This window comes from Arachis ipaensis, chromosome B10 (assembly GCF_059453495.1).
Source record: "Arachis ipaensis isolate K30076 ecotype BB chromosome B10, ASM5945349v1, whole genome shotgun sequence".
NCBI classification, from domain to species: Eukaryota; Viridiplantae; Streptophyta; class Magnoliopsida; order Fabales; family Fabaceae; genus Arachis; species Arachis ipaensis.
Genome location: NC_142435.1, coordinates 82,973,340 through 82,985,713, shown reverse-complemented (window position 1 = coordinate 82,985,713; position 12,374 = coordinate 82,973,340). Strand labels below are relative to the sequence as shown.

The window sequence follows — 12,374 nt, the reverse complement described above, 5'->3', positions numbered from 1 at the left end:
GAGTGATAATTGCGCCTGTTGCATTTCTCATTCTGTAATTCTTTTGCTGCTGGCTGGCTTTGTGACTTCCATTAGGCATCACGAACATTATTTTTCTGCTACTATTTGGTTATGCCTCTTGCTTCTTAGATTCATATGACTCTTCTGCTGATTAGTTGTTGTCCAGAAACGTCCGAATTACTGCCGAAATGCTGCCCAATTTTCTAGAATTGCTTTGCTTTCAAGCATCTTGCTTATGATTGAACTTGTTGGCTTTGAAATTGCTTTTTCACCAAACTACATCAAGTTCAATTCTTAGGTATCCTTCGGTCAGTTTTTCCATATTTCATACGTTTCCTATGACTCGCTTTAAACCATCCCTTGTTTACACTTTTCAAGTTAGTTGAATGTCTTATTCTTGTGCTTCACTCCCCATTCAATCTAACTTGTAATTTTGTGCGTATGGTTCTTGCATTGCAAATAGTTGATGAAATCTACTTCTGTAACTGTTAAACCTTGCATTGTCAATTATTGCAAAGAATTGATTGATGACTTGTTTTCAATTAATTGAATCATTCGCAATTTCATATTTCATCATCAATGACTGCACTTCCCTCATGAGTGTAAACGTGGTTGTGTACACATTTTGCAATTCTCTTTCAATTAAGTCGTTTTCCATCATAACACTAACTACGAATCTCATTTTTTTTAACTCACTAACTAGTTTAACTTTGTAACTTCAATTTTCATTTAACTTAACTGTTTAACCATTCTTTTGAGTTATGATGGTGAATGCGCCTAATATACTCACTTCATGACTATCCCATTGCTTGCTTGCTATCTCTCTACTTGGTTAAGTACGTATATATCCTATTGGATTTTCAGGATGGCCGATAGAGGAATGGAAAAGTCCACTACCTCCAAAAAGAGAAAGAAATCTCAAGCTCTTACCCTTTCCCCTTATGTCAATTATACCAAGAATCCGATTAATAAGGTGGATAAGGAGAATCAACTAAAACCACCCACCGATGCATACATATTCCCAAATCTCTACTATGAGCTCCGTTTTTCCGCCTATCGGAAGACGGGCCTGAATATTGAGAAGAAATTGGCCTTACCCGACGACCTGAAGGAACCCATTGAAGCCCGTATTCAGGGATTGGGCCTTGCCTTTATTGATAGGGATTTGGGCCGGATCAACACTTCCTGGGTCAAGGAGTTTTATTGTAACATCTTTCGAGAGACTCTGGATTCAGTGCACCTGTGGGGTGGGCAGATTTCGATCCTTGAGGCAGACATTGAGAGTGTTTTACAGTGCCTACCTCGGACTAGTGATTTTTGTGCATATCAGGAGGCAGAGACTGCCATAAACACTATGACTTTTGATTATGAAGCGTTGAAGAGCGTTATTGCCACGCCGGACACCTCTTGGGTCATGGAGTCCACCAACACCAGGCCCAAGGGGATGCTATTCACCTATCTGACTAAGGAGGCTAGGACTTGGCAGCAGATATTCGCGCACTATATCCGGCCTACTACACACTTTTCTGAGATCCTGATGGATATGCTTATTTTGATTGGCTGTGTCATGGAAGGGAAGGAGGTATATTTCCCCCGGCTGATTAGGAGAAGCATGTGGCGCGCTCACATCCGTGGCCTTCTACCATTTCCCACCATGATCACTAGGATGGTTGAGTTAGCTGGCACCCCATGGAGGGATGATGATGCGATTCCACCAGCCCCAGACGAGGATGAGAAGGAAGTTACTATCCCATGGGGCGGGTGGGTGCACGAGAAGCCCCTTTCCAAGCGCCCCTCTCGAGCTCGAGCAGTAGTCGAGGCAGCTAGACCCTCATTTTCCACAGCAGCAGCAGGACCATCTTATTCTACAGCACCAGCAGCAATACCACCACCAGCACCTCAGCCAACCTACTTACTGGTTCAGCGTCTTTTCCGGTTCATGGAGCGCAGCCAGCGTCAGATCATGCGTCGCCTGGATCGGATTGACCAGATGTTTGTCACCCAGGGCCTTGAGCTGCCTCCTCTTCCAGAGTCCTCCGGTTCAGATAAGGAGACCTACGAGGAGGAGAATGCGGATTTACATGATGAGGATACTCATGAGGAGAAGCCGATTCATGTGGAGGCACCATCCCAGACCCAGCTACTCAGGAGACACCTCAGCCACAGCCCCAGTCAGAGCTGACCGGCGTACCTCTCCCTGAGCCTGAGGATTAGCATCGGGGACGATGCTTGATCTTAAGTGTGGGGAGGTTGCCGTTGGCACCATTGGTGGATCGGTGAATATTTTGGCATATTTCCTAGTTATATTCTCCTAGTTATATTGTTTTGCACACTGTTGTATATATTGGTTGTTTTGGATTACTATGGATACTTTTGCCTTAGTTGTTGCATACTTTGTCATTTTGGATGCTAGATTTCATACTTTAGTTGGATTTTTGCTATATAGTTATCTTTTAGCTTATGGTTGTGATTAGAAATTGTTATAGAATTGTTAAGACCTAGTTAACCCTTTTCATATGAAACCTGTTTTGATTGAAAAGAAAAGGGTGAACTAAGGAATTTTTATAAACTTTCAATCACAATATTGCATTAATAAGCTTAGCCAAAATGATGAAATTTTCAAAAGAATCTATCTATAGAGCACACCCCAATTGATTGAAAATTTTTGTAACTTGCTTGAATTCATACTTTGTGAAGCATGTAGTGAGCCAAGAACACAAGCATGTGAGATTTGAGCCTATTGATGTGGTTACATTTTATAACCACCCATTTCTGATTCTTGTGTGTGATTATCTCTTCCTATGATTGTGACCCTTGGTTTGCTTGATTCTATATGTCCATTTATTCCTTGTATTCATGCATTTATATGATTGGGGCCATTATTTCAATTAGCTCACTTACCCAAATAGCCTACCTTCTATCCTCTATTGTTAACTAATTTTGAGCTTACGCTTAACCCAATTGTTATTATTTTAGCACATTATAAGCCTAAAGTGGAAAACAATAAAGTCCCTTGTTTGGATCTTTGATTGGCTTAGGCTAGTGAGAGTGTCTTATATTCAAGTTTGGGGAGATTAGGAACATTGGTTGGGATAAAAGAGTAGTTTTGTATTTTTATTGAAATTATTGGGAATTGGGTACATGCTCATGTATTAATAAAATGTATAGACCTTATGCATTGATGTCTTGTATATAGTTTGAAAGAAAAACAAAAGAAAAAGAAAAAAAAACGGATGATGCGGGTGGAAACTGTCTCTCAACAAATTTCCTTCGGCAAGTGTACCGAATTTGTCGTCAAGTAAAAACTCACAATAGAGTGAGGTCGAATCCCACAGGGATTGATTGATCAAGCAACTTTAATTAGAAGAATGTTCTAGTTGAGCGAATCCAGAATTTGGGTTTAGAGTTGCAGAAAATAAAATGGCGGGAATGTAAATAACAGAAAAGTAAATGCTAGAATTAAAGGACTGGAAGTAAATGACGGAAAGTAAATTGCAGAATTGTAAATGGGAATGGGGGATTTGCTCATAAAAGTAAATGGCAGAAATTAAAGAGAATGGGTAAGATCAGAGATGGGGAGTTCATTGGGCTTAGGAGATGTTGCAATTCTCCGGATCAAGTTCATTTTCATCTCTTCCTCAATCAATGCACTCATTGATCTCCTTGGCAATCTTAATTGATTGAATTACAAATTCAATCTCTCAAATCTTGATCAATTGCCAATTTCTTGGTCAATTGCTCATGAGAAGAGATGAAGTATGGTTAATAATTATACCACATGCATTTCCCAAATCAAGTATTGAGAGGGTTATAGTCACATACCCATCCAAACCCAATTTGGTCCAGCATGAGAAAGCATTTCTAGCTTGATCTCTTCATTCCTCTTTCAAGGTTCAGAAGAGATCCAAGTTTAAATAGCTACTTTTCCAAGATAACTACCCAATTGGATGAAGATCGAAAGCTTTCAAGTAAAATCAAGAGAAAAGATAGAAGAAGAATAATGAAAATTAGTATTGATCCATCAAACTACAACAGAGCTCCCTAACCCAATGAAAGGGGTTTAGTTGTTCATAGCTCTAGAAAATGAAAACAAAGATGGAGAATACATCATAAAACTAGAAAATGCAGAGAAGGTAAAATACAGAGAGTAGTTCTCTTTTTCCCCCAACTTCCAGAACTCCTAAACAATTCAAAGCTACTCCTATATATACTACTTTTCTCAGCTTCTAGTTGGCTCTTCAAGTCTTGGGCCTTTGGATCTTGAGTTTGAAGTAGTTCTCTTCTTCATTTGGGCTTGGCTTTACTTGTAGAGAGAAAATGTGAAGTGGGCAGAGACTTTAGCTCAGGACGTTAGGGGTGTTAACGTTTAGTGAAAATATGAGTTCGAGAACGTTAGTGACAATCAACTTTCTCACTAACGTTCCTAAGTAAAAGCCACGTTAACTTCAACGTTTGTGGCATAAACGTTGCCACTAACGTTGAAAAGCCCCCTTTGTTCCCACGTTAGAGCCCACGTTAACTTAGTTAACGTGGCTCTTTAACGTGGGCTTGCCATCCTTTGAGAATGTTAGTGACACTCAACATTGTCACTAACGTTCCAAGGTGCCCCTATGTCTCACGTTAGAGTCCACGTTAACTAGGTTAACGTGGCTTCTAACGTGGCCATGCTTAGCCATCCCCAACGTTATTGACAATGTTGAGTGTCACTAATGTTGGCCATTCTTTCACTCATCAACGTTAGCTTCCACGTTAACTAAGTTAACGTGGAGGTTAACGTGGCTCCTTGGGGGGTTGTGTGGTTGCTTCCAACGTTAGTGACAATGTTGGGTGTCACTAACATTGTCGACCACTCTTGCTTCTTACGTTAGCTCCCACGTTAACCAAGTTAACGTGGGAGTTAACATGGTATATTTCTCCTTAGGCCAATGTTAGTGACAATGTTGAATGTCACTAATGTTGGCATTTCTCCCCCCTTCTAACGTTAGAGGCCACGTTAACTAAGTTAACGTGGACTCTAACATGGCCACTTATGAGCATTTGCCAACGTTAGTGACAATGTTAAGTGTCACTAACGTTGGCTCAACTTCCCCTCTCCACGTTAGAGTTCTCGTTAACTTAGTTAACATGACTCTTAACGTGGTCAATGATGGCTTCGAGAGCGTTATTGGCAATCACTTTTCTCATTAACTTTGCAAGTTACCTCCCATTCCTTGCTTCCTTTGGTCCTGAAATCAAGCAATAGAGTGCATCAAAGTTCTAGTCCAAGTCATGGGTAATGCAACATACAATTTGTCACTAAACTCATGTAAAATCCTCATGAAATAATGTAAAATGCACAATGTATGCTTGAATCAAGGTGTAAGTGAATATCTACCCAAAACTAGCTTATTTCCTAAGGGAATGCATGAAACTATCCTAAAAACAGTAAAGAAAAGGTCAGTGAAACTAGCCAAGATGCCCTGGCATCACAACACCAAACTTAAAGCTTACTTGTCCCTAAGCAAGTACTGGAACAAGAGAATGATGAATGGAATGCCAAGAGCAATGAGTCATTCTTGTGGAAGTCATATCACTGATTTTATGGTGGTTTCATGCATAGCAACTTAGGTTCATTCCTTTACTGGCTTTCAGACCTTTATCATGTCCTAAAACACTCACCTTGCTTACATCCCATGAGACTTTTATTCATTGATTACTTTATTGTCATTTCAGAGCTTATTGGTGTTCTTAGGCTAAGTGCTCTGTAAGGGGGCAACTTTTTAAGATAAGCTTTCAGCCAACACTCCCGAACTAGTTGGTTCAAGGTGCTAGGTGTTGAAGCACCCCTAAGGACTTACTCCCTCAAGTCTCTCCCCCTTACATACACACCACAGGCATATAGTTCATTTATTTTCCTTCTTGAGACCTTGGTGTCCAGCACCTCTTTGGGTTACTAAATGCTCTGTGGTGAGGGTTACTCTTGATAATGGACTTTCAGCTGATAATCCCGGGTTAGTTAACCCAAGTTACCAAGTGATAAAGCACCCCTAAGAGCTTATTCATCCAAGTAGATCCCTCACATAGGAACACCACAGACACATATCTTAAGATCAAAACCATTGGTGCCTAGCCTTATTGCTTGCTCTTTTTCTTTTGTTTTTCCACTTTCATTATTCTTTTCTCTTTCTCTTCTTAGGATCTTGTCATATACTTAGTCTCATGAGTATATTCAAAGCAAAGTATTCAGGCCAGATAGTTGTCATCCCACCTTATGGTTGAACCAACTTAGCTAACTTATGATCATACCACAAACTCATGAATGTACTCCATAGTATGAACTCTACTCTGGTCTTTTGAAACATAAACATTCTCTCTTCATTTGATTCAAAAGGAACGAGCATACAAGTAAGTAAAGTAAGGATGCAGTGACATAAATACTAGCACACAGAGACCTTCTTCAATACCAAAGACTTAAAAGACAGAATTGAAAAAGGTTTAAACATAACATGGAAGCAAGTTCTATTTCATACAAGATCTTCCTTATTTAAAACATAGAGAAAGGTGGAATAAAGAAGGAACTCTACCACCTTTTACTGTTGTGGATGTCCATGCTCTTTTCCTTGCTTGTCCTCCTTGTTTCCTCTTGCATTTCCTCGCATCCGTGCCAATCTTGCTTGCTTCCAATCCTCAAGTGCCTTCCTCACTGACTCATGACTCTCTTCCACCCTTTGTCTTTCCTCTCGTGCTAATTCATCCTTCATTTCTTCATACCTGGCTATTCCTGGATGCAATATTGGCAGCTGTCCCACTAAGTAGCCGAGCCTGGCTTGAGTGTTTATGTGATGTCCTGTTTCGCTCATGTAAACTCCTTCTGCGAAAGCCCTTTGCTCGTCCAATAGTTCTGCCTGTTTTATTTGTCTTCGATGCATCTCATGTATGTGTGCCCCTTGATGTGCTTGGATGTTGATTAGCCTCTGGATGGATTCTTGTTGCTCGTTTTGCCTTTGTTCCATCCTGTTGAATGTTTCTCCCCATTGTTGTCCTTGACTTAGTTGCTGTTCCATCATTTGCCTTTGCCACTCACCTTGCTGAGTCATCCATCTTGAAAGTGCTTCCTCTTGCTACCCCGTCATCTGTAGTTGAAGCTCTTTCTATGCTCCTTGGCTTTCCAAATATTGTCTAGACAAGCCATCAATGGCTTCCTGCAATTGGTGCATGTCCAAGGTCTGTTGTGCTTGATCCTCTAAGACTTGTCCTTCCACTACTTATGGGGCTGTCCTCTTCCTTTGCTTCTGCTGAGGCAAAGGGGATGCTGCAGCATTCATCCTTCGTACAGTTATTGGGATGCCTTCCTTTATCCACATGGGGTTTTCATCCTCAAAAACCACCCCAACTTTCTTGCATATTCGGTAAATAGTGCTGGGGTAACCTAACGTTCCTCTTGAGTCGCTTTTCTCTGCCATCTTTCTAATACCTTCAGCTATGAGTTCATGAACCTTGATTTCTCCTCCCTTCAGTATACAGTGCACCATTGTGGCTCTCTTGACATTCACCTCCGAGTTGTTTGCAGCTGGGAGAATAGACCTTCTCACTAGCTGAAACCACCCCTTGGCTTCAGCAGTGAGATCTGTTCTCTTGATGAACTTTGGTTTATTTCCCGCACCCCTTTCCCAGTCAGCTCCTGGTACACAAATATCTTGCAGAATCTGGTCATAATTGGGGTTGTCCAATCTTGAGTGATAGCTTTCTTCTTCAAACTGTATAGACCGTAGCTTCAATGCCCTCATGACACTTGTGGGACCAAAGTCCACCATCTTTCCTCTCACAAAGCTTGTATAGGACTCATCCTTCTTATCATATCGAACCGCATTTGCATAAAATTCTCTTATGAGGTTTGCATTCACCTTAATGACCAGGTCAGTGAGGAGCTCCCATCTTCTCCTTTCTATCTTCTCTGTGATTTCGGGGCACTCAGTCTTTTTAACTTGAAATCGCAGCTCATAAATGATTTCCTTATCAGCCATCCACCCGTATTGCAATGCATGATGCAAGCTTCTAAATCTCTTTTCATCATATGGGTGTTCTTCCATGGGTTCCTTTCCCTTCCTTCTTTTAGAGCCCGAAGACGCCATGAATGATAGTTAATATGTGAAGGTGGCAAAGTTGTGGAGATTTTTGGTTGTTTAGGGTTTTATTGCAATGAAGAGAGTGAGGTGGGAAAAAGGTTTTTAATGGGGTAGGGAGTGTCTTCTACCGAAATAGAGAGTGGTGAAGAGTGGGTAATGACAATGAAGGTGGGTACGGAACAAAGGTCGTTTATATAGAGAAGTTGTGAGAGAATGGAGGGTGTGGATTGATGGGGTGGTTACTTGATGGACGGTTGGGGTGATGCATGGATAAAAGACAAGGATCATCACTTTATGAATAAGATTGCTCGGTCTTTTAGGGGTCCCATTTTTCCAATGTTGCATGGCAACATTTTCCAATGCATTCCCTTTTCGGAACAAGTGTGTAGTCCCTCCTTTTGTGGTGTCCGAACCTTCTTTATTTAACTGTCCAATCACTCCCCTTTTCCTTTTTCCTTGGGGTGACACCAAACTTAGTTTGGAGCACTGTGATGAAAAGTTTTGTTCAAAGCTCCAAGAGTTCTGCTTTGAACACCAAACTTGTTCTTCACTATATACTGCATGATAAAGATTTCACCAAGTGTTTGTCAAGTTTGGGTTGAAATTCATAAACATTGATTTATTCACTATTTTAAAAACATATAAAACATGGGTTGCCTCCCATGAAGCGCTTCTTTAGCGTCACTAGCTTGACGTTTTTCCCTCATCAGGGTGGTTGGTAGTGCTTAAAGTCCTCCCCACTTGCTGTGGACTTATATCCATTGGTTGGATCAATGATCTCCACATGTTCCAGGGAAAGAACTCTGTTGATAGTGAAGACCTTAGGTAACTGAGATGGTACAGTGGGGAGATTAGGTGGAATATCTGGGAAGTAAGCTGAGATAACTCTATCCCCTGGAGAGAAGTCTTCCGTAGGGATCTTCTTGTTCCTCCACCTCCTTGGTACCTTCTTCTTTGTTTCTTTTGAGGTTGCCTTCCCCTTGGTGACCTCTTTTTCTAAAGGAGTTGTGATGCTATCTTCACCTGCCTCTAGAGGTTTAGGTTCTTCCAACTTTTCCTTGAGCTGTGGCAATTGCTGTTTTTCTTGTTTATCAATTAAGGGGATCTCAGAATGAACTGGCTGTGCTTCAGTGCTTGTCTCCTCTTTCAGTGTCTCATTATCATTTGTGCTTAGTTCCTTGTCCTCTTGATCTGTTTCTTGTGAGAGTTTGAAAACATTGAAGCTGAGTCGTTCGTCATGGATTCTCAATATTAGCTCCCCTTTCTCTACATCGATAAGTGCTCTGGCCGTAGCTAGGAATGGTCTTCCCAATATGATTGGGTGAGTGTGACTCTCTTCCATGTCCAGGATGACAAAGTCTGTTGGGAGAAAGTATTTCCCAACCTTTAGCAACACATTTTCCACCACTCCTATTGCTTGCTTTTGAGTTTTGTCAGCCAGTCTGATGATTACATCTGTGGGCATTATCTCATTGATCTGCAGCCTCTTCACCAGGGATAAGGGCAGTAAGTTGATGCTGGCTCCCAAATCACATAGTGCTCTATCGAACATAGTTTCACCTATGGCACAAGGGATGTGAAAACTCCCTGGGTCCCTTCTTTTTGTAGGCAACTCAGGTTGAATAAGGGCACTACATTCCTTGTTTATCACTATAGTCTGGCCTCCTTTGAGTGAGCTTTTCCTGGGAAGAACTTCCTTCATATACTTGATGAATGCAGGCATTTGTTGAATTGCCTTGATGAATGGTATGTTTACATGCAGAGATGCATACAAGTCTAGGAACCTTGAGTATATTCTCTTTCCCACAGCACCATTGAGCAGTTGAGGGAAGGGTGCATAGAGCTTCAGCAGCTCTTGTTGTCAGATTTCTGGTTCTTGGTGATCTCTATCCTCCTCCTTTGTTGAGTTATCATCAAGTTGTTCGAAAGGTTTGCCATGCTTGTCTTCAGTCTCGATCACTTGTAGTGACCATTTTGCAATCTTCCCATCTTACTTTCTTTGCTTCTCCTTTGGGGTTTTTCTTCGTGTCACTTGGGAAGCTATCAGTAGGTTTGGGAATCTTCTCAGCTAAACATCCTACCTGGAATTCCAGCTTCCTAATGGTCTCTCCCTGGTTCTTAATATTGGCTCGCACCTCCTTTTTGAACACCTTATTTTCTTGAATCTCTTGGCATATTCCTTCAAGTAAGGTTTCAATCTTAGAGAGCTTGTCATCAATTGATGGGTAATTCAGAGCAGATGTGCTATTTTGGTTTTGATAGGCATGTGGAGAAGTGTTATTGTGGGGGTGTTGAGATGTCCTCTGTGTGAATTGTTGGTGAGCTGAATTGTTGTTGGAGTTGTAACGTCTCTGGTCTTGGTTTTGATCTTGCTGACTTCCCCACCCAAAGTTTGGGTGGTTTCTCCATCCAGGGTTGTAGGTCTTGGAGTATGGATCATAGTTTTGCCTTGGTGAATTCCCAATGTATTTGGCTTGCTCCTGACTATCCTCTGCTTCTTCATTCACTCCTTCTTGGGTTGTTGATGAAGTGGAGATTGCTGCTACTTGGTTCCTCTCCATCTTCTTGGTGAGGTCAGCCAGCTGCTGGGTAATGAGCTTGTTTTGGGCCAACAGAGCATCTACATTGTTAAGCTCCATTACTCCTCTTGTGTTCCCTCTTTCGGAAGCATAGAAGTAGTCGTTCTCTGCTACTGTTTCAATGACATCTATAGCCTCCTCAATGGTTTTCTTCTTGTTCAAGGATCCTCCGGATGAATGGTCTACGGCCTTCTTTGACTCATAAGAGAGCCCTTCATAGAAAATGTGCAGCTGCACCCATTCGTTGAACATGAAAGGTGGACACCTCCTTGTGAGGTCCTTAAATCTCTCCCATGCTTCATACAAAGTTTCACCATCTTATTGCCTGAAAGTTTGGACCATAGCTCTCAGCCTATTGATTCTTTGAGGAGGGTAAAATCTTGCTAAGAATTTGTTCACCACATCTTCCCAAGTTGTCAAGCTTTCCCTTGGGAAAGATTCCAGCCACTTGGCTGCCTTGTCCTTAAGTGAGAATGGAAACAAGAGCAGTCTATAGGTGTCAGGATGAACACCATTAGACTTCACTGTGTCACATATCCTCAGGAAGGTGGTTAGATGTTGATTGGGGTCTTCTTGGACACCTCCTCTAAATGAACAGTTGTTCTGAACAAGGGTGATGAGCTGTGGTTTAAGTTCAAAGTTGTTGGCATGGATTGTTGGCTTTTGGATACTACTTCCACAATTGCCTGGGTTTGAATTGATGTAAGAGCCCAAAACTCTTCTATCCTCCCCAGCATGATTTGCTCTACCTCCTCCCCCATGGTTGTGATCCTCTTCTTCATGATGGTTTTCCATGTTGTCTTCCATGTTTGGTTCAAAGAATTCCTCCTCTTCCTCAGCACCAACCACTTTATTTCCTTTTGCCTCCCTCCTTAATCTAAGGAAGGTCCTCTCAGGTTCAGAATCAAAGGAAGTTGAAGTCCCGCTTCTTCTCTCTGTCATACAACCATCAAGTGCAAGCAAGAAAAGATATGTGCAGAAAGTATTTTTGTCAGAATTACTGTTAGTTGTGGGTGATGCAATATATCAAACAGTTAGTGGGTTAGCAAACAGAATTAAAAATAACAAAGAAAAACAAAAGAGTAGAGGGGGAAGGGAAGAAGTTTAACTAAAACAGAAAGTAAATCACTCAAACAGAAAATGAAATTCACAAAAGAAAAATGCTCAATCTAGTGATCTTCCAATTTAATCATTGTTGATGCACAATCAATCCCCGGCAACGGCGCCATAAACTTGATGTGGGTGGAAACTCTCTCTCAACAAATTTCCTTCGGCAAGTGTATCGAATTTGTCGTCAAGTAAAAACTCACAATAGAGTGAGATCGAATCCCACAGGGATTGATTGATCAAGCAACTTTAATTAGAAGAATGTTCTAGTTGAGCGAATTCAGAATTTGGGTTGAGAGTTGCAGAAAATAAAATGGCAGGAATGTAAATAACAGAAAAGTAAATGCTAGAATTAAAGGACTGGAAGTAAATGACTAAAAGTAAATTGCAGAATTGTAAATGAGAATGGGGGATTTGCTCATAAAAGTAAATGGTAGAAATTAAAGAGAATGGGTAAGATCAGAGATGGGGAGTTCATTGGGCTTAGGAGATGTTGCAATTCTCCGGATCAAGTTCATTTTTATCTCTTCCTCAATCAATGCACTCATTGATCTCCTTGGCAATCTTAATTGATTGAATTACA

General features: G+C 41.2%; 1 non-coding gene across 1 annotated transcript; it reads left to right on the top strand.

Annotated features, from left to right (window-relative positions):
• The first annotated feature begins 10,932 nt into the window (after positions 1-10,932).
• On the top strand, positions 10,933-11,038 carry LOC148580637 (small nucleolar RNA R71). Its single transcript, XR_015896397.1, has one exon. It is a non-coding gene; the product is annotated as a small nucleolar RNA R71 (small nucleolar RNA).
• Positions 11,039-12,374: the final 1,336 nt, after the last annotated feature.